The 27,291-nt window shown below is 40.7% G+C and overlaps 1 protein-coding gene across 9 annotated transcripts in view; it reads right to left on the bottom strand.

Annotated features, from left to right (window-relative positions):
• setd5.L (SET domain containing 5 L homeolog) overlaps positions 1–23,539 on the bottom strand; it is an 82,037-nt gene extending 58,498 nt beyond the window's left edge. For 8 of the 9 annotated variants that reach the window (XM_018259154.2, XM_018259146.2, XM_018259153.2 and 5 more), the window contains exon 1: positions 23,128–23,539. The gene's annotated coding sequence lies outside the window, so the exon portion shown is untranslated. Of the gene's footprint in view, positions 1–22,491; positions 22,598–23,127 lie in introns of all 9 variants that reach the window. The other variant, XM_018259147.2, reaches the window with a different exon arrangement.
• Between the last annotated feature and the right edge of the window lie 3,752 nt (positions 23,540–27,291).

The raw sequence follows: 27,291 nt of genomic DNA, 5'->3' as shown, positions 1-27,291 counted from the left end.
AGTGAAGACCCCTTCACCATACAATGCAAAATGTTGCAACGATTGAGCCCCTTACAGTGTATTCATGCAAGCACTAATCTTATGTCTTATATTCCTAGCCTCACCTAGTGGTATAACAACTCAGGGTACCAACAGGGCCCTTGTGCTGAAGTAGTAAGCCCACAGTGGACTCGCAAGCACTACCATGAGGAGGGCTAGGTGGCCAATACAAATTGTGCCCAGGGTCAATGCACCCCTGGTTATGCCACAGAGTTGATCGTTCGGGTCATGGCACACCAGGAGCTTAGTTGCCCATAATAATTCTCTTCTGCTGGCTTTTCCAACATCAATAAAGATTATCACCGGTGGTAAAACTTATAGGGTGCCTTGTTTTGCCAAAGTTGCATCAAGAAAAAAACTTCGGGCGACTTTGGAAAAACATAGTGCCGCATATGTTTTACCACCAGGGATTCAGTTTAATCTAATGTAAATGCTGTCTCACCGGCGATAGTCACCCACAGAGGAGGATATCACAGGTGACTAATCTCCTGGTGTGCCATCACCCTTATATAATACACAAAAGCCATGAATATCCTGTAAATTATATCCTTATAAACGGTGAGTTCTGATGTCATCAGTTATAAATGGTGAGTTCTGATGTCATTTCTGTCACATGACTCACAGAAATTTGTGTATTATAATAAATAAAGTACCCCCAGTTGTAAAATATGAGGATATTAGAAGTTACCTCGGAGTTCCATGACCTGTATAAAAACACTCGGCCTTCGGCCTCCTGTTTTTATATGGTCATGAAACTCCTCGGTAATTATAATATCTTTATATTTTACAAGAGGGGGTACTTTATTTACTATATATCCAAAAAAGCTCTCTAGTCACATGTACACAGAAAAAAGTCTCCTGGAAGAAGAAAGGTATAGACAGCATATATCTAGATTTGCCTAAGAAATTACTATGGTCATCAGGAAGTGACCCCTTGCAACAGTCATTAAAAGTACAGTTGGTTGTGTGTCTCTTCCGGTCTATTGGGAAAACAAGGCACCAGATAGGTTTTCCCACCGGCATCTGTCTGAGGCTGGCAAAACTTATTCAACCACATATTCAATAAATAAATGGCCAACCAACCCAATGGGCCTTTTTGAAGAGTCCTGTTAGAGGACAGGATCACATTCTAATCTTCAGAAGGGAGTCTAATGCAGGCTCAGGAAATATTCTCTGCAATATTACACCAATTTCATTTTCACTATTTTGACCTTTAAATATGATATTTTGAAAGCATGAAAATACAAGTAGTGATATCCGCCCAGAACAAGTTCAAATAAATCTGATTTAAAAGCCTGACAAAATGCCACAAGGTGCCCGTGATGTACCCAGCAGGGATCAAACAAGCCGCTTAAAATGACTCAATGGGCAACTCATAACCAGAATTGAAAGCAGCGACAGGAAGGAGACAGTGAGCACACTAACACACAACAACCTACACCAATAGTACAACCAAATAATTTTCCCAAGGTACAAGTGACAAATGTGCTCAGCTATACATCACGTCTTGCCAAAGATTAACTGGGAAGATTCATCTGGGTCCCTTAAGGTGGCCATAGATGCACAGATAATATCGTACAAAACAAATTTTCGCACGATATTCAGTGCGTGTATGGTGGGAAAAGAGCGGACCGATATCGCCATTAGACTTTGTTGGAAGGGTTGGATGGAAAGTTTTGATCGGGTGCCTTTGAAGTAGGCACCAAATACACTATTTTGGATTCGACCGAACCCCCGAATCCTTTACGAAAGATTTGGCCGAATACTGAACCGAATCTGAATTAGCATATGCAAATTAGGGGTGTGAAGGTTAAAACATTTTTTACTTCCTTGTTTTCTTACAAAAAGTCATGCTATTTCCTTCGCCGCTCCTAATTTCGGATTAGGTTCAGACGGGCAGAAGGATTGGGCAAAATCAGAATCCTGCAGAAAAAGGCAGGATCCTGGCCGAACCAAATCCTGGATTCGGTGCATCCCTACTTTGATGGCACAAAAACATTAGTGCTGAATCGTCAGATAAAGGTAGAATTCTATTGTTTCTATCAGGGATGCACCAAATCCATTATTTTGGATTCAAACGAACCCCCGAATCCTTCACAAAAGATATGCCTGAATAACGAATTGAATCCTAATTTGCATATGCAAATTAGGTGTGGGAAGGGAAAAACATTTTTTACTTCCTTGTGTTGTGACAAAACGTCATGCGATTTCCCTCCCTGCCCCTAATTAGGATTCGGTGCGGCCACACAGAAGGATTCGGCCGAATCCTGATGAAAACGGCCGAATCCTGGATTCGGTGCATCCCTAGTTTCTATATGTATATCTGACGATTCAGCTCTACACGTGTGTATTGAAACGAACGATCTTTCTTAGATAGAAAGATTGCAATTGTTACGTCTATGGCCTCTTTTACATTGAGGGCCAATGAGAATTCAGAAACCATTTCCTGTTGGTCGATCCTGCAGTTTGAGCCTGCATAAGTTCTGATTGGATAGAACACAAAACAAACAGCTATTTTTTTTGTCATGCCCCCGAATCGGATTCTATGATCGACTGCTCTACAATAAACACCACAATAGTCTCAATTTGGTCCATATCGAAATATATTTAATAAAGACAACAAAAAAATTAATCCAAACTGCCTTTAACATCCGTAAGCCACCAAACCAACTTACTAAACAGTTCATACGGGTATAAAATCTATTGCTTGTATTCTGGGATTTCCCAAAATGGAATGTTGTTTGGAACTACAATTTCTTTTATCTCCCTCAACTTTACATTTTCCAAATCACACTGAACGCACAATTTTGCCACACTGTTCAGTTAAAGGACAAATAAAAACAATTAACTGAAAAGGAGATGTTTTATTAGAAAAAAATACCTGTGGTTTTTCTGGCAGGGCTTTTGGCAGTGCACTAAAAATATCTATTATCTAACACTATACTGAACACAATTGACCAGGTGGAGCTTTGTTTAGACAACAGATAAAAAATATGGCAGAACAGTGCAGAGCTGATAGAAAACATGCTGTAATCAAAATAGGGGACTGCAACTAGGTCAGAAAAATAGCATGTCAAGACAATGCCCTTTAAGATATTTTATGTCCCACAGAGAAGGATGCGTTTTCCGAAGTCGCCCAAAGTTTCCTCTGTGAGGCAACTTCAGGCGACTATGGAAAACGCATCACCGTGTGTGCTTTAGCGCAGGCCACTTTTCATTAAAGCCTATGGGAAGACACGCTGCGGCAGTTCGGGGAGATTGTCGCTCAGAAGACGAGGCGATTAGTCGCCAGGCGACAAAATCTCCCCGAATCTCCTCGTGTGAACTAACCCTAAAAGTTAGTTTAAAGGTGAGCCACCCCTTTCCTTTTTCTCTGTAATAATAAAACAGTAGCTTGTTATAATTAGTATAGTATTAGTATATTTAATGTTTTTTTTAACACATTATTTTTATTGATTTGAATTTTCATATTACAACATGTAAAAGTGTAGAGAACAGAATAAAGAGTTAGAAGAAGATTAGACAGAGGTAAAGATAACGAGAGTGGGCACTCCCTTTAATTACATTATAGGTATTCCATTCGGTATGTTACATTCAATGTTTAAATGATTTTCTAGTAGACTTATGAAGATCTAAAATTACGGAAAGATCCCTTATATGGAAAACCCCTGGTCGCAAACATTCTGGATAACAGGTTCCGCACCTGTATATCCATATTCTCGGCTAGGCACAGATTAGTGCCAACTATTCTCATCTTATTTTCTTATTGAATTCCTCCAGTGGCATTTTTAGCACAATGTTGTTATCCTTGCCTGACATTGCATTAATCTGAGCATTATTAACTGCAGTCCAGTAGTCAGATACCTGCAAAAAAAAACAAGGGTATTGGGCAGGTATATACATGAGGATGAGGGCAGGGGTGTGGCTCATAAAACAGACTTCTTTATCTACCTTCTCTGCTGCTGTAGTACAATAAGGTAATGGAACATAAACTGCTATCTCAAGGAGGCAGTACAGGTATGGGACCTGGGGTTTTTCCGGATAACGGATCTTTCCATAATTTTGATCTTCATACCTTAAGTCTACTAGAAAATCATGTAAAAACGAAATAAACCCAACAGGCTGGTTTTGCTTCCCATAAGAATTAATTATATCTTAGTTGGGATCAAGTACAAGCTACTGTTTTATTATTACAGAGAAAATGGAAATCATTTTTAAAGCTTTTGATTATTTCAATAAAATTGAGTCTATGGGAGATGGCGTTTCCATAATTTTGAGCTTACTGTATAATGGGTTTCCGGATAACGGATCCCTACCGGTACACAGCATTTTGCCCTTAAACAGTGTTCGGAAACTGGATGCGACCCTGCAAGGGATTTTTATGCCCTGAAGCCTGCTCAATGGCTCCATAGACTTCAGTATGACATATTTTAATACAATCCTGTCCTATGAACACGCGGAACGGCAAAACACTATCACACGACCTATAAAACATTAATACGCTGTCTCTGAAAAATGCTCAACAAAAATCTGCATAATTTAATGCAAGTGTGCCATACAGTACATACATACTTCTTATTTTAATGAAAACAAAACAATGTTTCTAATTCAGCCCAGGGAGGAGAATCGGAGCTATAAAATTGCAGCCCTACAATTAGAGAGATGGACAGAAGGTTAGATAGAGATCAAGCCTCGTCTCCAGGGAGCGAGATCAAATATGCATTGGTGATTAGATCTTTCATAGGCACACACAGTGGTGCAAGCAGAAATGGTCTGCGCCAGCTTCTGTTCTATCGCAGCGGCACAAGAGTGTTGGAAAATAAACATTACGCACAGCAGGGGACCCCAATCAATAAAGCTGAGCCCAGTATTATGCCTGTTATTGCATTTGCCTTGCTATTCTGCACTATGTGGGCTGGGAGGTAGGCACAATTGAAATCAAAATGGCTTTTGTGACTACACGGCCTATAATTCATAACCTGCCCTTAACGCCCACTGATAGATCTCGGAAGTGAAATTAAAATGGCTTTTCGTATAACAAGTCCTATAATTCATATGCTTCTACCATCCTCTGGAGTGAGCTGCCTAACCCCCTGACACAGCAGTGGCAGAAAGCAAGTTAATTCAGATATCCAGATGCGTGAGCAAACTCTACAATATCCAACCATCCAGCACAAACAATCCATATTTTAATAACAAAAGATTGGATCTGTACCTTTACTGCCCAATATTTACCCCATGTATGAGAGAACTCCAACGAGTCACAGGGGATTTTGGGTTTCTGATTGGGGGCAGACCAATTCCCATATGTCACTATAGTAAGCAGTAAAGGTGGCCATACATGAGGCAGTAAAATATGCCGTCTGCAGCTATTTGGCCAGTGTATGGGAGCCCTCTGACAGGATTCCCCGACTGATATCTGGGCGAAAAACAGCCATCAGGCAGGTTAAAAATTTCCACTGGTTCAGGTACCGGATAAGTTTGTTGACAAGGTCCTCACATCTATTGCCTATATTCCTGGCCTTGTGATTTGACAGCTGGGCCCACAACTGAATCAGCTTCAAGTTGGGGATTTCGGGGCAAGATCCGCTCATTTAGCAACCTCTCCAAACAAGTAGATCATCACATGTATGCCCACCTTAAAGGGGTGGTTCACATTTAAAGGAAACCTATTCCCCCAAAATGAACACTTAAGCAACAGAATGTTTATATCATATTAAGTGGCATATTACAGAATCTTACCAAACTGGTCTATATATTTAAGTAAATATTGCCCTTTTATATCTCTTGCCTTGAGCCACCATTTTGTGATGGTCTGTGTGCTGCCTCAGATCACCTGACCAGAAATTAACACAGCTCTAACTGTACCAGGAAGAAGTGTTAAAGCAAAAGACAGAACTCCGTCTGTTAATTGGCTCATGTGACTTAAAGGGGTTGTTCACCTTTGAGAGAACTTTTAATATGATGTAGAGAATGATATTCTGAGATTATTTGCTATTGGTTTTCAGTTTTTATTATTTGTGTTTTTTTTTGAGTTATGTAGCTTTTTATTTAGCAGCTCTCCAGTTTGTAATTCCAGCAATCTGGTTGCTAGGGTTCAAATTACCCTAGCAGCCATGCAGTGATTTGAATAAGAAACTGGAACATGAATAGGAGAGGCCTGAATAGAAAGATGATTAATACAATAGCAATAACAATACATTTGTAGTAATACAATAGCAATAACAATACATTTGTAGTGATACAATAGCAATAACAATACATTTGTAGTAATACAATAGCAATAACAATACATTTGTAGCCTTACAGAGCACTTGTTTTTTTATATGGGGTCAGTGACCCCCATTTGAAAACTGGAAACAGTCAGAAGAAGAAGGCAAATAATTAAAAAAACTATAAAATAATAAATAATGAAGACCAATTGAAAAGTTTCTTAGAATTGGTGATTCTATAACATACTAGAAGTTAATTTGAAGGTGAACCACCCCTTTAAAATGTATGGTTTGTTTGTATGCACAGTGAATCGTACAATCCCAGAGGGCGGTCCTTATTTTTTAAAATGGCAATTTTCTATTTATGATTACCCAATGGCACATACTACTAGAAATGTATATTATTGTGAAAACCATTTGTTTACATGAAGCTGGACTTTACATATGAGCAGTTTTATGCAATATCTTTTTATAGAGACCTACATTGTTTGGGGGAGGTAGAGTTTTCATTTTAGTATATTACAGAATTACAATATAGAATTAAATAGAATTATATTTTTTGAATTATTTGCCCTTTTCTTCTGACTCTTTCTAGCTTTCAAATTGGGATCACTGACCCCCATCTAAAAACAAATGCTCTGTAAAACTGCAAATTAATTGTTATGGCTTCTTTTTATTGCTCATTTTTCTTTTCTTGTCCTCTCCTGTTCATATTCCAGTCTCTTATTCAAATCAATACATGGTTGCTGGGGTCATTTGGACCCTAGCAACCAGACTGCTGAAATTGCAAACTGGAGAGCTGCTGAATAAAAAGCTAAATAACTCAAAAACCACAAATAAAAAATGAAAACCAATTGCAAACTGTCTCAGAATATCACGCTCTACACATCATACTAAAAGTTAACGCAAAGGTGAACAACCTCTTTAAAAGGCAGACAGGGGTGATTTCAGCCATACACGTGCCATCAGCCTAATTTCACCCTTTAGCATAGCAGTGATAGCCCCCCTGCTCTTAAAGAAACAGGTACATCTCTCTCCATCTTATGTCCTCCATAAGATCCCTCCTTCTGCCAGTTTTGGGGGCATTTTGAACAGATCTAATGTAATTTCACATTACAAAAAAAAAAAAAAAGATCCAGAACGCAAATAATGTGCTTTCAGTATGAATAAAGCAAATAATTTAAATCAAAGGATAACATATCTTAAACACGCAATGTTCTGCAACTGCTCTAACACCTACAAAGTGAGGCATGCCATGCACAAGTACTGGCAGGGGCTGGGTCCCAGACAATGTTATTTACTTAAATCAGATCACGGCTGCCCACAAGACATGTTGCAAGCCAAGATGTTTTTTTTACATGTCAGAATGTGATATTCAGTACCTTGATGGAACATACGTTTCACTGTAAGCACATACAACTGTTTTAAAGGACTAAGTACCCTCAAGGTGAAGAAATGTGTTTCTTTCCCAACAACAAAGTGCACATCCATCAAATTACAGTCTTTTTTCCAGGGTCTTTGCTGAAACTGTACAAACCAAAGCCCAGTTGTAATGGCTCTCCCATAAAAATCCTGCTAAATTCTCTCAAAATGTCTTCAGATAAAGCTAGTCTGGCCGTGTCTAATATCTACATTAATGCCAGGCGATGGCTGAAAAGGACATAGAAAAAAAAAAGGACATAGAAAAAAAAAAGGACATAGAAAAATTCCTGGGAGACAGGTGTCAATTTGTTAGGCATATAATCACTCATCTCCAGGATTGGGCCTTTTTCAGCATGATTCTGCCAGGCACTGAACTGAATCCGAAAAATCACATGACTTTTCATCACACAAACAAGAAAGTCAAAATTATTTATCTGAGAGCTGCTCAAGTGGTTATCTTCCCCCCTCGTTTCTCTAATTTACATATGTAAATGAGGGCTCGGATTCGGCGGAATCCTAAAATAGTGGATTCTGGGGAATCCCTACGTATCTCAGACCCTGCACTTCCATCTCTATTCTATTTCTCACAGAGCACTGGGCTGGTGTTTGTGCGTTATAGTAATACTATAAAATGGCAGGGGACCTTTTTACCCATAAAGTGGATCACCGTACCAGAGGCCTCCCCTTCAGACTAGAAGAAAAGAACTTTCATTTGAAGCAACGTAGGGGGTTCTTCACAGTCAGGACAGTGAGGTTGTGGAATGCACTGCCGGGTGATGTTGTGATGCTGATTCAGTTAATGACTATAAGAGGGACTTGGATGATTTCTTGGACAGACATAATATCAAAGGCTATTGTGATACTAAGCTCTATAGTTAGTATAGGTATGGGTATATAGAATTTAATCAAAAGTAGGGAGGGGTGTGTGTATTGATGCTGGGTTTTCATTTGGAGGGGTTGAACTTGATGGACTTTGTCTTTTTTCAACCCAATTTAACTATGTAACTATGTAACTATATACACTTCACTAAAGTGTGAAGATGACTGGTGAGTGCCATGCCATGGGCTATTTTCATGCAAAATTAGTATTGTCTCCCCAACCAGATTATGATAGATGCCCTTTTTACCCTATTGTCTTCCAAAAGCAGTACAGTAAAGGGAGGGGTGAAATAATTTAAATTCAATACAATAGTTGACACATTACTTTATGCCAGTGAAATGGTTGCCATTTGTGCATCGCAGTGATGCTGCTGAGAATGACTAATGTACCATACTGAAATAGTTAAGTCAGGAAAACTATACCCTTGAAACAATGTATAAAAATATATTGCATAAAACAGCTCATATGTAAAACCCTGCTTCATGTAAATAAACCATTTTCATAATAATAAACTTTTTAAATAGTAGATGCCATTGGGTAATCATAAATGGAAAATTGCCATTTTAAAAAATAAGAGCAGCCCCCTGGAATCGCACAATTCACAGTGCACACAAACAAACAATACTTGTTAGGTCACATGAGCCAATTAAAAAACAGAGTTCTGTTTGTTGCTTCTGCACTTCTTCCTGTTACAGTTGTAGTATTTCTGGTCAGGTGATCTCCGAGGCAGCACACAGACCATCACAAAATGGTGGTTCAAGGCAAGAGATGCAAAAGGCCAATATTTACTTAAGTATATTTTCCAGTTTGGTAAGATTCTTTAATATGCCACTTAATTTAACATAAACTATCTGTTGCTCAAGTATTCATTTTGGGGGTATAGTTTTCCTTTAAAAGCTACTGGCAATCTACACTCCTGCTGAGGACCAACCCCTCAGGGACAGTGCTGCTTGTCTCATAGTGACCATTGGGCTAAGTGCTCCCATCTGGGCTCAGCTGCAGGCAAACACAGACAGACAGATTCCAAGGTGGTACATTCTGTAGTATTGGAAAAGCTGCTCACTAATACTGGGGAGTCCTGTGCGTGACGGTGCATCAGTGCACAGGAGCCTAATAACGGCAGAAAAGATCCGGGTACAGACAACTTGCCCTTAAAATGCAAGGCAATACTGTAACAACCATACAGGTCAAGTACCAGATATACTGTTTTACTGTGAGCACAAAATCCTTTCACCTACTCATTTCCTTGTAAGGCGTCGGCCATTTAGTTTACTTAGTTTAGCAATGAGTGACACTATCAAAGGCAAATAATTGATTAGGAAAAGTAACTTTCCTTTCTAATCAGAGAGTAAGGAAACCAATTTTCCTTATCACTATTGGTTCTAGTGTCTCAGATGATATTCAGAAAATTAGATCTTTGCATCTATGGCCAGGTTAAGTCAATAATCTGACCAAATGACCCATCTGCAGACAGTTTAGTTTGCCATTGGGACAGTGAGATCAAACATGTGATGAAGCAGCCATCTTGTTTTTTATCTCTCTGATGCAACAATTTGCGTCATTGATTTAAAGGGATACGGTCATGGGAAAAACATTTTTCAAAATGAATCAGTTAATAGTGCTGCTCCAGCAGAATTCTGCACTGAAATCCATTTCTCAAAAGAGCAAACAGATTTTTTTATATTCAATTTTGAAATCTGACATGGGGCTAGACATTTTGTCAATTTCCCAGCTGCCCCAAGTCATGTGACTTGTGCTCTGATAAACTTCAATCACTCTTTACTGCTGTACTGCAAGTTGGAGTGATTATTACCCCATCCCTTCCCCCCCCCCCCCAGCAGCAGCCAAATAAAAGAACCATGGGAAGGTAACCAGATAGCAGCTCCCTAACACAAGATAACAGCTGCCTGGTAGATCTAAGAACAACACTCAATAGTAAAAACCCAAGTCTCACTGAGACACATTCAGTTACATTGAGAAGGAAAAACAGCAGCCTGCCAGAAAGCATTTCTCTCCTAAAGTGCAGGCACAAGTCACATGACATGGGGCAGCTGGGAAATTGACAAACTGTCTAGCCCCATGTCAGATTTCAAAATTGAATATAAAAAAATCTGTTTGCTCTTTTGAGAAATGGATTTCAATGCAGAATTCTGCTGGAGCAGCACAATTAACTGATTCATTTTGAAAAAAACATTTTTTCCCCATGACAGTATCCCTTTAACAATGCAATTGCACCAACTGAAAAGTATGTATAGGACAACCGTGTCAACATTTTCTCAAGGAAAAACCACCTTTCAATAGTGGCATTATATTTTTATTAGAGCATAGTCTTTGCTGGGCAAGCACTATGGCAGATTCCTTTTTGATGTATATAGGGAAAAAGTGGAAAGGAAGAGCTCTGTGCACACCATAAACGTTTTTGTTCTCATTGATAGGGCATGTTTTTCCATTGCAGCAGTCCATTACTATCCCCTGCTCGGTATAGATAAACCTGTGTAATTTCTCTCTATATTCACATATACAGCTATGAAAAGCAAAGACAGATCTCCATTTGAGTAACCATGGAAACATGACAGCGTAAAACAGGAAAATTAAAAGCCCTACGTTCGTTTGTTATTAGCGGTCTCAGATTGGGCATACGACTACTACAGGAACACATGGGGTGAAATCAATACTGATATGAGATCTTTTTTTTTTATTATTATGAAATACTGGAGACCTGGGGTTTTCTGGATAAAGGGCTTTTTTCCTTAATGTGGAGCACAAACCATAAGACAACATACTACAACCGCAAATGTAATACTCCAGTCTAAAAATATCTGTAAAATTCCTCAGTATTACGTCGGCGCTATGTGCATCAAGATTGTATGCAGAGAAAAGCATCTGCATTAAAAAATCCCTGTATGGAGAAATCCTAAAAGGGGAAACCTGCACTAGGTCAGAAAGGAATAGAACGAAGCCAGAAAATGGCGTGTGTGCGCCAAGTGGGAAATAAGCCACTGCGAGGGGATCATACACAGACTTATTTAGAGCCAATAAGATCTAGAAAAATATGAACTTTTTATACCATTTTATAGGGGTTCATATTTTTTTGTGCAACATGCAACTATTTGTAAGTATATACAGGTATGGGTTCCATTATCTGGAAACCTGTTATCCAGAAAGCTCAGAATTACAGAATGGCCATCTCCCATAGACTCCATGTTATTAAAATCATCCAAATTTTAAAAAATGATTTCCCTTTTTCTTTGTAATAAAAAAAAGTACTTGATCCAAACTACAATAATAGTAATTCTTATTGGAAGCACACCCAGTATATTTGTGTTTATTTAATGTTTACATGATTTTCTAGTAGACAAGGTATGAAGATCTACATTACAGAAAGATGTTATTCAGAAAGCCCCAGGTTCCCGAGCATTCTGGATAACAGGTCCCATACCTGTACTTACTTCACTCAGTGTCCTCTTAAAGGGGAATTAATCATGAAACAAATGTATGTGTAGCTGTTTAATTCCCTCACCAACGCCTCTATTGCCAATTCCTTTAATTTTGTTTAACTCAGTCTGAATATGTAAAAAAAAAAAGGTTATATTGCTAAACTGTGTGTGCCCTGGTCATGTAGTCAGGGCGGAGGGGGTTCACATTTTGGGAAAAGTATATACAGACTATCGGTTGGGACCAAAAAACGGGTCACCATGAAAAGTGACTCTTCGTGATAATGGCAAGTCTCTTCCTACAGAAGAAAAAATGTGGTTTACCACTGGTTCTAAACCAATTTTTGGGTCACAGCACTGGCCTTAAAGGAGAACTTTTAAGTTTAACTAAAGACGTAGCTAGAAATGTTGTACATTATGTCTTACACTTCTGTACCAGCCCAAGGCAACCATAGGCCTTTAGCAGTAAAGATCTGTGTCTCCAAAGATGCCCCAGTAGCTCCCCATCTTCTTTTCTGCTGATTCACTGCACATGCTCTGTGCTGCTGTCACTTACTGAGCTTAGGGACCCACTCACAATATACAGTACACATAGAATAGAAATGTCACAATATAAGGCTGATTAGTAATTAATACACATAATTACTACATGGCAGCACAGAAACCTGTGCAATTAGCATCAGAGTTTAATAATCAGCCCTGTAGCATTACAGGGGAACCTCGTTTTCTGCTGGATAATTAGTGACGAGCCCTAAGCTTAGCTTCTCAACAGCCAATCAGAGCCCACTGAGCATGTGAGTGTCACAGACACTTTCCAAGATGGTGACCCCCTGTGACAAGTTTGAAGTCCTGGATCATTGCTGCTATTGACAAGCTGAAACTTTAGGCTGGTGCAATAAGTTCGGTATATAAAATATGCAATTTTTAGCCATATTCATATTTATGTTTAGTTCTTATTTAATTTGGGTCTCGAGTTTCACAAGATGCGGTTCACCCGATTTTCCATTGTGGTCAGACAGCTGTTAGAGCTATACTGATAGGCTCTGTGTTAAATACTAAATTAAACTATAAAATAACACTGTGATGAAAGAATTATAAGTAAAACAATGGAAATGTTTGGAAAAATTTGGAAAGGAAGAATAAAGACGGTTGCCGGGAAATGTCAGAACTCTTCTAACCAATAAAGGTGCCTATAGACTTCAGTGCCGTTTGCCACAGAAGAGGGTGTTTTTCAGCTGCGCTGCACTTACAGGATGTGGGGAAAAGATCAATTAAGATCAAGAGGAAAGTGAATATGAGCTATGATTGGGGGGCTGAGCAACATTTTCTTACCCTGAACCAATTTACAAAAATGAAAGAATACAGCATATAGGGTAATGGGCAAGTGACCTGAATCTGGGAGGGAGATAATTTAGATGACTCCTACTCCATTTATAACTTTCCTTTCTGAACTGCCCTGCGTTTACAGTCTCAAACTGTGTCCTGCTGAAATGAATACATAGCTTTCACTTTGTCATTCAGGTCAGTTCTAAACAGTCTCGGCTGCTATTTTGCTACGGTGCCTAGGGCTGCTGGAAAGCAAAGTACAAGAAATGTCACTCACACACGGGGTATATTGTGGCAGAGAAACCAGTTGTGTGATTTATTAGTGGATCAGTGCGACAATCCTCTGGATTTGAGGGATCCCATCATTTTATCACCTTTTACATCTATTGCTTTGAACCCCCATTTTATGATGGTCTGTGTGCTGCCTCAGAGATCACCTGACCAGAAATACTGCAGCTCTAACTAACAGGAAGAAGTGTGGAAGCAAAAGACACAACTCTGTCTGTTAATTGGCTCATTTGACCTAACATGTATGGTTTGTTTGTGTGCACCGTGAATCATACGATCCCAGAGGACGGCCCTTATTTTTTAAAATGACAGTTTTCAATTTACGATTACTCAATGGCACATACTACTAGAAAAGTATATTATTATAAAAATGGTTTATTTACATGAAGCAGGATTTTTACATGATATCTTTTTATAGCGATCTACAATGTTTAAGGGGTATAGTTTTCCTTTAATCTGATTGTTCAGCCCTAGAGTCAAATGATCAGATTACAATGATGGCAATGGGTGCCAACGGGATGAGAACTGCATCAACTTGGTGATGCGGTCTTCGTTTGCAAGGGAATATCAAACCTGCCCGATCAATTTCTGGCTGATCATTGGCCTGATATTGATCAGGCAGGCCCGTTGAAATGCCCCATATGTGGACAGATAAGCTGTCAAATTGGTCTAAAGGACCCATATCAGCATCTTAAATCTGCCCTTGTATAGTCACCCTTACTTTGGTCTGTAAAACCTTCAATGCAACAGCTACACCATGGCAATCATTCACTCAACCAGACAAACCACTGGATCATATGGGATCCCTGTGAAAAACAGTCAATAACAACATCAAAGGCAAATATAAACACAGTCCTAACTGTGAAACCTGACGACTTGATTCTGATCACCGGTAAAGTTTTGTAGACATGGTTAGCAAAATCGCTGCATATGGCAAGTAGGCTACAGTCAACTGAAGAGGCACACAGCCCCCATCACTACCTCAACTAGATGATTTTAAATGTTGCAAACCACACACACAGCAATGGGATATAAGTGGAGGGACACCAATACAATATGAAGGTTTGACTGCTGTTCTGCAAAACACACCCTCCCCAATCATCACCCTGCACTACTAAATTACTGAAAATGGAAAGCCTAGGTACTGTAATGTAGGAATTGCAAAAATGGGTCAACAAGCACCAACAGCGCATGTGTCATATCAAAGGTGCTACATGGTAAGTATACAGGAGAGCAAGATGACAGTTTGCTGATGTTGCAATTTACATGCATAAAAAGTGTCAAAGACAAAGGTGAGAGGCATAAAATGGTGTTATAGACCAGACGACAGTATTATTATGGCATTTTATTATGCCCATGTTCTTTGTTTGGGAAGTAACCCATGTCATAAAAAGATAAGATGGTTTGAGTGAATGACAAAATGTAATCTATCATAAAATCTAAATATTTAATAAGAGGAAAGGTGAAGTGAAAGAAAAGGCAACACCTAAAAGGCAACTACCACAGAAATAAGGGCAAAGAATGCAAGGCCTTACTACTATTACAACTTCTATACAACTGTGAAGTCAAAAAGGTTTTGTATTGAAAAAGTTTCAAGATAACTGAAGATATGGTCATATATAAACATCTGGGATCTTAACTAAAATACTTCAAAGATTTCATTCTGAAAGAACGATACACTTTGTAGAGCTCCAGATATCTTCACATTCTAATCTTGTTAAAAAAAAAAACATTATGGAAAGACCATACTAAGGCCAGGGCCACACAACACGGATCTCAGCCTGCACCCAGAATTATTACCTCTCACTTGGGTGCAGGCAGAATTCAGCGCCGAAACGTGAGATTTTGCATTCCATTCCAAATTATACCAAATTCTGCCAAAATAGAGAAGAGTAGCAGTGGGTCAGCGGATTATTCACCTGCGGAGAATCCGTGACATGTGGCCTACTAGCCTACATCAGATGAGGCCTTGTGGTTGAAAGACAACCTCAAGACCAACAACTTTTTGCTTACATAATTCCTATAGTTTCTAGATTATCCAGAGGAGATATAAAAAGCCCACACCCCCAGTTTGTCACAGAGGGGTGCAATTCTTTTCAGATTCAAAACTGGACCATTCCATAGATTAGCTGCATACCTAGTCACCTACAGCAACCAATAATCACATAGCATTTACTGTTAAAAAGCAAACGTAATTGATTCCAAACTTATCCCACTTATTTATACAAGTAACCCACGTATCATCACAATGGAAGTGTTTTCAGTAAAAGGTTTCTTTCTACTATAAACAACCAAATGCAACGCTATCTTTAAACACTTTTTTTCAGTTCAGTTGGTGTCATACAGTTCACCAGAAATAAAGACTATTTGCCATCACTTTCTATTTGTGATAGTTTTTCAAATATTGAAGTGTAAAGTTTCATTTTTCACCTTCTAAAGCAGTTCTGAGAGGGGGGTCACCGACTCCTGTTCTAAATTGATACATTCAGTTGATACATTTGTTGTCCCTGCTGAGCAGCCATTCAAGCACAGGATACACAGTAGATAGATACATTCTGAAAAATCCCATTGCATACAAAAGAGCTTATCTGCTGTGTATCCTGTGTTTGAATGGCTGCCCCCATGGCTACACAGCAGCTTGTTTACTATATAAATTATAGTAGTACTTATCGGTTATCTACTGTGTATCCTGTGCTTGAATGGCTGCCCCCATGGCTACAAAGCAGCTTGTTTATATAAACTATATGAGTACTTATCTGTTATCTACTGTGTGTCTTGTGCTTGAATGGCTTCCCCCATGGCTACACAGCAGCTTGTTTATATAAACTATAGTAGTACTTATCTGTTATCTACTGTGTATCCTGTGCTTGAATGGCTGCCCCCATGGCTACACAGAAGCTTGTTTATATAAACTATACTAGTACTTATCTGTTATCTACTGTGTATCCTGTACTTGAATGGCTGTCCCCAGCAGCTTGTTTATATATGTAAACTATAGTAGTATTTATCTGTTATCTAATGTTTATCCTGTACTTGAATTGCTGTCCCCATGGCTACACAGCAGCTTGTTTATATAAACTATAGTAGTGTTTCTGAAGCAAATACACCGGTTGTACCAGTGCAGCGCAACAGTACGTTGTATTCTCATTACTTCGAAACACTCTTTGTTTGGTATTACTGTTCCTTTAATTATAAAGTGAACCAATAACTGCTATCAGACCATAGAATGAAGACAAATAGAGGCCGACTGTTTAACATCCTGTCTTTTCTAACACCCACATACACAGCACATAGATAGTGAAGGTTTTCAGTCTTTCTAACCTAGTCTTTAGCCATGCTCTTGCTAATAAAACATTCCCACAATCCATCACTTGATCAGGGCAAAAGAATGCAGTGTCTTGGGGGGGAGGGGGGGGCAGGGGGATTCCAAAAAAAGTCGGCAACTGTCAGTAAAGGAACGACTGAAACAATGCTGAGTCATTCAGCAAAACAGGCCAGTTAAGTCTGGAGACAAAGGCCTTTCTCTTTAAACGAAGGAAGGAACTGATGTTAAAAGTAAGCAATCTGGGTCAATTCTATAAACTTACAGTATACTCTGAAGGAATGGCATGCTACAAATTGCACTTTCGAGGGGGTTGGGCCCCTCTGACAGGAAACGTAGAAGCAAAGAAACTCAAGCACATCCCCTCCTCCATGTTGTTTGGAGGACGTGAGGCCTGTGAGCTCATCAGACTGCTCATGCTAGGCGACAACTTATAGGGAGCAGCACTGGGGAAAACAGAGAAGCCCTCGTCAGGCCATGAGAACTGGGGAGAAAGGCACTGGAAGGGAAAGTTGTTTTATTTTGTACAGTTTTTTAAATATTTGCCTTTTTCTTCTGACTTTTTCCAATTTTCAAACAGGGGTCACAGACCCCATTTAAGAAAAAACAAATGCTCTGTAGTAAAGCTACAAATGTTTTGTTATTACTAATCTTTCTGTTCAGGCCTCTGCTATTCATACGCTAGTCACTTATTCAACTAATTGCAAGCTGTCTCAGAAAATCACTCATCATACATATGTCATACTGAAAGGTAACTCAAAGGTGAAGAACCCCTTTAAAAATATTTTGGTAAGAGGCTTAGGGCAGAGACATGTGGAGATTCGGGGAGATTAGTTGCCCAGCGTCAAATCGCATTTTGTTCGGGCGACTAATCTCCCCACAATGTGTTCCCGCCGGCTACAATCTAAATCGCTGGCGGGATGGCACTTGGAGTGCTTCGTTTTCCGAAGTAGCCCAAAGTTTCCTCGTGAGGCAACTTCGAAAAACAAAGTGCTCCCATAACCCGCCAGAGATTTAGATTCTAGCTGACGTGAAGGGAGATTAGTCGCCCGAAGAAGAAACGATTTGTCGTCGGGCGACTAAAATCTCCCCAAATCTCCACTCGTGTCTCTGCCCTTATAATCTAATACCCCTACCACAGGCACAAATTTACTAGGGTTCAATTAAAACCAGAAGTCAAAACGCCCCAGTTTGACACTGGAGTCGCTGTAGGAAACCCATGCAAACAAAAGAATGCAGAAGTAACAATGCACAGTTACCCCAAGATCCCTGTCCTTACAGGCACCAATACTAATCATTATACCACAGATATGGATTATATATGGAAGAGAGAAATAACCAGGCATGGAAGCAGTTCAAGCAACAGTCCAGGCCTCTCATACATACACAGCCATTCAATAAAACAACAGACAATAAAATAAACAAGCTGTAAAACGGACATGTATACATATTATTAACATGGTCTATAAGGAATGAAATAAAGCCGCAAATTGTTTGATTGTAAGCTCTAAAGAGCAGATCCCCTTTACTACATGTATCCGTTAGTATTTGTGTGTAATCTGTATGTTTTATGTATACACCCTGCGGCATATGGTGGTTCTTTTTCAATACTTAACGTTGCAATGTCCCACAGAAAGCAGAATGCCCCAGACTGTTGTTTGGTGAAGAAATAATAACACTAAAAACACAACGCACTACAAGGGTTACATTTATATTCAGTACTCTGCAACTAAACTGTTCCAGCCATGAGATATGCAAAAGTCATGGCAATGCTGCTAAGGTGGGGGTGGAAACAGATGGTAAAAACAAAACCAGCCATCTCCCAGATACACCTCAGCCTTTGCCTCCCTCCGTGAAACAGCAGTGCTAATGGACGCTGCACCGTTCCCAGGAGACAGACAGAACCACTCGAGATTCTCACGTAGCAACAGCAGAGCCAGGGCTGAGCACTAAACCCTTCTCTCCTCCGGATCTAGCAGAAGCAGCCCCCGTCATACAACAAACATCTCCCAGGAAAGTCTGATAATTGTACTGATCATAATTCAACCACGCAATGCCCTCAGCCCATGTGAAATGGCAGTGGGGACAGACACAGCACAACTTGGCAAGGGAGAATAACCCTACATTGGCAAAGTGAGTCTGGATAGCAGCTTCGTACTGGAATTCACAAGTATAAAGAACTGGAAGTCAAACAGCTAATTTATGAGTTTTTAAAAAGGTGACAGGAACAAAAATGAGATGGAGAGCAGCAAATCTGTACAGTTGGCTGCTCTGCTTCACTGAGCTCTATTCAGGAAATTACAGGCCAGTCAAGAGACTCGAGATTAGAAACTCACAGACTGATCCACATGATAAAACAGCAGGAAATGCGTCGGTCACAGCAAAACAGCCAGTAAGCAGTCTGGCACACAATGAGTTACAGGAGGGCAGACTGGATTGGGTCTGAAAATGCTATACTGGAATATATAGTAGAATATATTATATATAATACAGTAGAACCACCATTTATGTTTTTCAAGAGACCAGGAAAAAACGATGCAATTCCAGGGAAAGTATATAATCGGGGACAAGCATTATGCATTAAATATTGACGTGACTACAAAAAAGGGTGTAAGATGTGGGGAAACGTTAACTCAGGCTGTGTAAAATTGAGGTTTCACTATATACACATATATACATATTAGGGATGCACCAAATCCTGGAATCAGTTCGGGATTCAGCCCTTTTCAGGAGGATTCCACCGAATCCTTCTGCCAGGCCGAACAGAATCTGAATCCTAATTTAAATATGCAAATTAGAGCAGGGAGGGAAATAGTGTGACTTTTTGTCACAAAACAAAGAAGTAAAAAATGTTTTCTCCTTCCCACCCGTAATTTGCATATGCAAATTAGGATTCGGTTCGATATTCGGCCGAATCTGTCACAAAGGAATCCAAAATAGTGGATTCGGTGCATCATATACACACAAATGATAGTTATTATATATATATATATATATATATATATATATATACACACACAAATTATAGTTAGGTACAAATGTTAAAAGTTACTTTCTGATGCACAATGACCAAAATTATGTAAAAAAAAAAAAAAAAAATCTGGTTTAAAAAAAAAAGGTAAGGGGATCAAATAGATCGTGCTATGGGAATAAAGATAAGCTGGCGAAACTGCCCCCCACCCCAAACCACATGCCAATAGGAGAAGAACAACAAGCACAATGCAAAAATAATTAGCATAGTAGCCCCAAAGCAAATTGTCAGTTAGCTTTCCTATAGACTGAGCACAGATATAAAATACTTCCCATTGGGTGGGCAAAAGATACACTCCACATATGAAGATACAAAGTTACAAACTGCATTCAGTTAATCCAGTTACATTAATACCATTTTGGTGCTTCTGTACACAATTATTAGTGCTGATTTTGCAGCAGAGGCATAAGGCAAATTGCAGAAGTTATCTAGAGAGCAACCTACCATTAAAACAGAATCCTCAACAGAAAACAGACTGTATGGATCTGTGACTGAGCTTCACTCCAATGCTGATGCACAAAGAGTTAAACAAAAATGTCTCTTGAGTCATTGACTAATGCAAGAGCAAGGCACGCCACTTGGAAACGCTCACTTTCTTTACTCTCTAATAAATTAAATCCTAAAGAAAACCCTTTAGAATAAAAAGAGAGAAACATCTGTAGAGAAAGGCCACGCATTCCAATGAGGAGGGCGAAAATGCTAAAATAGTGTGGGGTGGAAGGAGGGAGTGTATGGGCAATGGACCCCCTGTTTTCCTAAATATACAGATATGAGCTTGAGCCCTTTCATTTCTGAATTTAATAAGTAAAGTGGATGCATCATTTTAAATATTTCAAAATATAAAAAACCCTCAAATGTACAAAAACCAAAACACACACACACACACATATATATATATATATATATATATATATATATATATATATATATATATATATATATATATATATATATATATATATATATATATACATAGTCATCCTATGAGACTGCTCTGCCCATCATATAAACAGGGAAGATGGTAAGACTGTAATATAGGAAATTAAAAATGAGTTTATATACAAGGAAAGGATGTTGGTATGCAGGGAGAAGATGTGGACAAGAGCCAAAAACTGTGTTTCAACAAAATATCACCATTTAGGGTGCAGAAAGTGAAAGCATCGTACACTGAAATTAGTTATGATCCATTCCCAGCTGTGGAAGCTAAGAATTATTATTGAATAAAACAAGAACTCTCTGCTGCCCTTATAAAATGCAGTTCTTCTCAAAAACATATCTGATCTCAGGGCCTGAACTCCACCCTCCCGCTTGCTTGGTGTTACAATAGAAATGGAGGATAAAATAGGACACCGGATCCTTCCTCTTGGATACTTGTTCAGGAAGAGGAGGGGGGGATGGGAAGGTGTGAATCTGCATCTGCCTCCAGGTACAGACATAGATTAATATAAGGGGGTAGAAATTTAAAAAATATAGCTCTACCCCGTCTCCTTTTTCCCCCAATCTGTACTAATTGAACCCACTGTAATAACTATGAAAGCTGTAAGTACAAAAAGCACAAATAAATGTGAAAACACAGGATTCATACACCTTCATAACAGCGTGCTCTTATATTGAGGTATAAGGCATACACGATCATGCACCTAGGGGAGATCCCACAGTAAGGTAACCTCGTTAATCATACGCCTTTAAGAGCATTGCATAATCCAGCAAAGTTAGGCACGCCACATACACTATTACCTACAGTAAGCCACCGTATTTAAAACACAGTAACTTAGAAACAAGGCAATGCGGGGCTGCACCATCCCAATAAAAGAACTGCTTTATGGTACCCACAAACACCCAAGCTAATTAAACAGATAAGCAAAACCACAACGAGTCTATGACCCAGACATTTCAATAGAAACGTGGGTCCTAGATGATGGGAGGATAGCGCTGCTTGGCTCTCCCCTCCCTGGCACAGAGAATAACTACTAAAATACTCCGAATACAAGTCCTTTGCAAAATGAAGCTTAAGGTGCAAGGGCTGTATCTCAACTGTCTGACCGCCCACAGGGGGGGAAACAAGGCACATATATATCTACTAAATAACATATAGGAAAACGTGAAGCTTCATCGACGCTCTGTTATCACCTGGCATGGGAGAAGCACATATATATTTTACTTTGAAAGCAGCAAATAAGATGCTGGTAAAACTTAGTCCCTTTGTAAAATGTAGCAGTCAAATTCTTAATGAATCAGATGCAATTTGAGTGTAGGACTGGATATGGGATGACTGTGACGTAGTTGGCCAGCTTAAATATATTGCAATATATGGACAAACAATCCCTGTTTTGTTTAAAGGGTAAGGCATTTTTCAGTAGCAGTATGCACAAAATGTCTTAAATATATTGATAATGGGTTAAGTGCAGAGGACTCTTGTATTTGTGTGTGTGTGTATATATATATATATATATATATATATATATATATATATATATATATATATATATATATATACACACACCATGTTCACGTAAATAAAAGTCAGAGCCACCTACCAAAGATGATCGTTCCCTCACTATCCTCCCCAGCCGCCCTATTAATAACCACGGATAAGAGCTGGGTGGACTGGGATTCTCAGCATGCAGGAGACGCAAACCCAGCCTAAAAGGGAACCTTAGGGTTATGGCACATAAGGAAATGAGAAGCATGGTAAATGCTGGGCAAATACAGAAAAACAACCACAAACAAGGGAGACTCAGAGACAACCCCCACAAGCATGGAATCCTTTACTCATTTTAACTTTGTGTACAGGGCTCCCCTCCAGCTCATGTTCAACTGTAATACCCTGTACTCCACAATACTTATATATATATATATATATAGTTCAATCTATAACCTATTGTGTGGGATACTATAGACACATGGAGAAAGTTTCAATACAGAAAGCCTGATTGGCAAGTGTAGGAAGGAACTGTATCATATAATGAGATTGTAAGGAGCAAACAATCCTAAAGTAATACTCCCAGATATCAGCCTGGAGAGGGTACAAAATACACACACACATTGTGCAAAACTCAGGGCTGGTGCAGAACCAAGGGGGGCACAGGATACTTTGATATTTGCCCCAATAAGGAAAGGTTATTTCAGGGTAAAAATGCATGAAATGTTGGCAGAGGCCCTGCAGTACTTACCAGCTCTTGCTGCAGTTTATCCTAGTTAGTTCCGTCAATAAAACACAGTCCCAAAAGTATCCCAGAACGAAAAATTAACTTCTAGGCCTCAAGTGAAGCCGCGGTGTTTCCTGAGCGTCGCAGCCCAGGGCAAGGCCCAGCTCCAGGCGGCACGCGCGCCGCTGAGACTCCCAGGTTGAATCTATGAGCTTGGGGGTGAGCGTTCAGGGTACCTTGCCAGCGGCCCCCCCACCTCCCCCCTTACCCCGCTGCTTAGTCTGAGAGGAGGCCCCCACCCCCAATCCGCATCGACAACCGCTCAACACCGCCTCCCCTCCCCCCCTGCTGACTTGCTGCCTCCGCGGGCGGAAACGCGACTGACCACACGGGGATCCCAGGGTCCGGCGGCAGGGGCGGCGGGAACAAGGGGAGGGGCTAGTAACCCCGCCTATACGAGGCGCTGCAATTGGTTGAAGTGAAACGACCTCGACACCTATTGGGCATCTGCGGGTGTCAATCAGCACTGGGCGGTGACAAGTCCCTGAGACGCTAGAGGTTCTGACTGGTTTTCCCACAGTTAGAGGAGAGGCGCTGAGAGGAGAGGATTATGATTTTCGTACAGTGGGTTATTCAGCGCGACTATATTATTTATTTTTTTATTTTTTCCCCCATCCCTTGCATTCATAAATCCCTGTGTGGTATTAATATCCGTGCCCCGGTACTCGGGCTGCGTTCTGGAGCAAATGTTGGGGGTGGGGAGTTCTCCCTGTATATAGTGACGTGGACCTTGGCGCTTATATCTTCTCGGACTGTAATGGCGGAATTGCTGAGGGGCATTATTCTTTCCCTATTGCTATAGGCGCTCGGTAATATGTACGTTGTCTTGTGTGTGTTGGTATATGGGTGTGTGCTGCCCCTGGGGACGTAACGCTGACGAGAAAGGCCCGTATGTGACCACCAGACAGCGCCTCTAGTGGCGGCAACGATTGGGCGATCAATTTGTCTGCCTTAAAGAGACACGAGGCATTTATTACTCATGAAACTCTTCTCTTATATATAAGCCTCCTGTGTCCTAAAACTGAGGGACAACTGCTCCTCCCACCCTGGGGCACAATTAGGGGCTGCTGTGACTTCTGGACTGGGACCAGTTAGGGTTAAATACTATCTAGAGGAATAGTTCTATACTATCTCTGTAAATATCTGTGCCCTTGTAATGTATGTGGTCAGGGGGTAAATATCAGACCATAAAGGGAAAACCCAAATATGTCTGGGAGGGGTTAGGACTGTTTTAGGGCCATTATAAAGACTGGATTATGTTTTATTATTGATTTAATCAATTAGGCTCTATTATTATTCACCTTTATAAGGCACAGACACAGCATTCCAGTTATTCTACAGATGTCGCACTGGCTCCTGCCACAGAGGAGCTTACAGTCTAAGGGTGGCCATAGACGCAGAGATATCGCCAAACGAGTGGATCTCTCCCCGATGTGCCCACATTGAAGTGGGCGATATCAGGCTGATCCGATCGTTGGTCCTAGGCCCCAATGATCGGATCATAATGGATCCGTTACGGGTGGCCGCATAGACGCACATAATGCGGCCGCGATCCGACGGGGTTTTTCAACCTGCTCGATCGAGATTTGGCCGATATCGACCGGGGAAGCCTGTCAGATGGCTCCACACGCGGGCCAATAAGCTGCCGACTCGATCCAAGCAGAGAAGAGAGCGAATTTCATTGTGAATGGATCATTCAGATTTTTTTTTTCATCACCTTTACAGGGTAGTTGCCCCCAACTCCAGTTCTGGGTCACTGTTGTATTCTTTGCAAAGGACTGGGGGGGGGTTCATGATTCTAATTATGCCTGTGTGTTTCTGAGGTGTGGGAGAAAGTTCACACAGATACTGCAACAAAATGCAAACATATTGCCTACACTGCAGTCAAACCTTAGAGCCCCCTGTCTGCAAGGCAGCAATGCTAACGCCCCATCACCCCCCCCAGCCACCATTGTTATTGATATATAGTCGTTTCCCCCAGCAAATGAGTCTGTCCCTGTCTTCCACAGATAAATCAGAAGCCGGGCTGTGAAACCAAGTGCTGCCTGGAGTCCTGACAATAAAATAAATGATGCGTCACACCTTATTAAGCACACTTTTAGGGCAAATCCATAATGTTTCTGTGTATCTGATGAAATCAGCCGAGACCTCTCTCATTAAGCGATAGCGCAAGGGCCAACATGTTCTGAGGCTCTGTCAGAAGGATATAGAAAATCCGTATGAGATAATATTCTTACAAGGGGCGAAGGATCTTGCATTGCCATAAACACAATCATTCCCCACCAAGATCTGCAGGCAATGTGCTCGTACCTGCGTTTGTATGAGACTATAATGACTTGTAGTACAGACCCTTGATTCATTTTATACATTGCTGCTGCACTTAGGGTTGCCAGCTTTTCTGGAAAAAAATACCGGCCTTCCTATATATTTATCTTTTTTCCTATTAATAACATTGGGCTCAACCATCATTTTTACCGGCCAGGCAACACTAAGTCTGTACAGTATATCCCGTAAATCAGGGTGAGGCTGTACAATGGAATTTGTCCCATGATACCCCAGCAGGATATCCTCACCATGAGAAATCTAATGCAAGATGCATGTGGATCTCAAAGTTTTACAAACAGGGAAGAGAGCGAATTTCATTGTGACTGGATAATTTGGATTTTTTTTTTTTTCATCACCTTTATCGGATAGTTGCCCCCATCCCCAGTGCTGGGTCATTGTTTTGTTCTTTGCAAAGGACTGGGAGGGGGGGGTCATGATTCTAATTATGAGTCCTGTAGCAGGGGCATAAGTGCTGGAACTAGCCCAACCCTTTTCTTTTCAGGCAGTGAGCAGGGGGAAGGGTGAAATTGGAATGTGGATCTAACTGGTAGCGCCGCCCCCCCCCCCTGTGCTTCTTGTTTTTCCTGTTGTATACCCCCCTCTCATGCAGTTAGTGGGGGCTCTGGGTCAAAAGCAGCTGGAGATGCAGGAGAGAAGGACAAAATAGGGGGTTGCCTCGAGTCAGGGTGGTATCTCCATGGAGGGTGACTAGCTACAATGGCCTTTCATAGGAAAAAAAAGAAAGCTTTGCTTGGAGGTTTAGCGAGTTTGAACCTGGTTAGCTTTAGCTAGCAATCCTCGTGGGGTTTCCAAGCAGGGGAAGGGAGGCTGTTTTTACTGGTTGGCTTCTGCCCTTGTCTGTCAAATTCACAACTCACAAACATCCCTCTGCAGTGGCCGGCCAAAGATTATTTTCCAGCAGCACATTTAATGTCACCCCAACCTGTCTGGAACTAAAAATACTGGTGTTTATAAAGTTCTCACAAGCTGGACCCTCTGAACTGAATTTTCTATTAACTGAATTGAATATCTTGATGAAGCGACTAAAGGTGGCCATACACGGGCACCTTCCTTCTTTGTTATTCTGGACACGTTCTCTCTCCCCCAGCACTGGTCATACACTATAAAGGTGGCCATACACTCAAAGATCCGCTCGTTTCGCGACATCGCCAAATGAGCGGATCTTTCCCCGATATGCCACTAAACAGCATGGCTATATCGGGGGTAATTCGAGCGTTCGGCCGTATGGCCGAACGATCGAATTACGATGCGCCAAGCGGCTCCGACGGGTCGATCGCGTAAAAATCCAACCTTCCCGATCGATATCGTGGCCAGATATCGATCGGGAAGACCCGTCGGAAGCACCCATACACGGGCAGATAAGCTGTCAAATCGGTCCAAACGACCAATATCGGCAGCTTTATCTGCCCGTGTATGGCCACCTTTAGATCCACTCGTTTTGCTGAGGTTGCCAAATAAATGGATCTTTCTCCAATATGCCCACCACAGGCAGGGAGATATCGGATTACAATAAGATGGCTATGGGCGCCAACGGGACCAGTACCAAATAGACGGCAGATAAGCTGCTGAAACGGTCCCACGGACTAATAACGGCAGCTTAAATCTGCGCGTGTGTGGGCACCTTTAAGCTGGCCATAGATGCAACGACTTCCCCATCTCCTGACCTGCCACTAACCACTCTGATCAAATAAAGTAGAAAAGAACAGATCAGCCGATGTTCTGCCCCTAACCGCAATCATATGAAAGTTAAGTCCGACAAAGCTGGTTACAATCTCCCACTGA

The sequence above is a fragment of the Xenopus laevis genome, chromosome 4L (genome assembly GCF_017654675.1).
Source record: "Xenopus laevis strain J_2021 chromosome 4L, Xenopus_laevis_v10.1, whole genome shotgun sequence".
In the NCBI taxonomy this organism is placed as follows: domain Eukaryota; kingdom Metazoa; phylum Chordata; class Amphibia; order Anura; family Pipidae; genus Xenopus; species Xenopus laevis.
The sequence above is the reverse complement of the archived record's forward strand: the minus strand, read 5'-3'. Positions and strand labels throughout refer to the sequence as shown.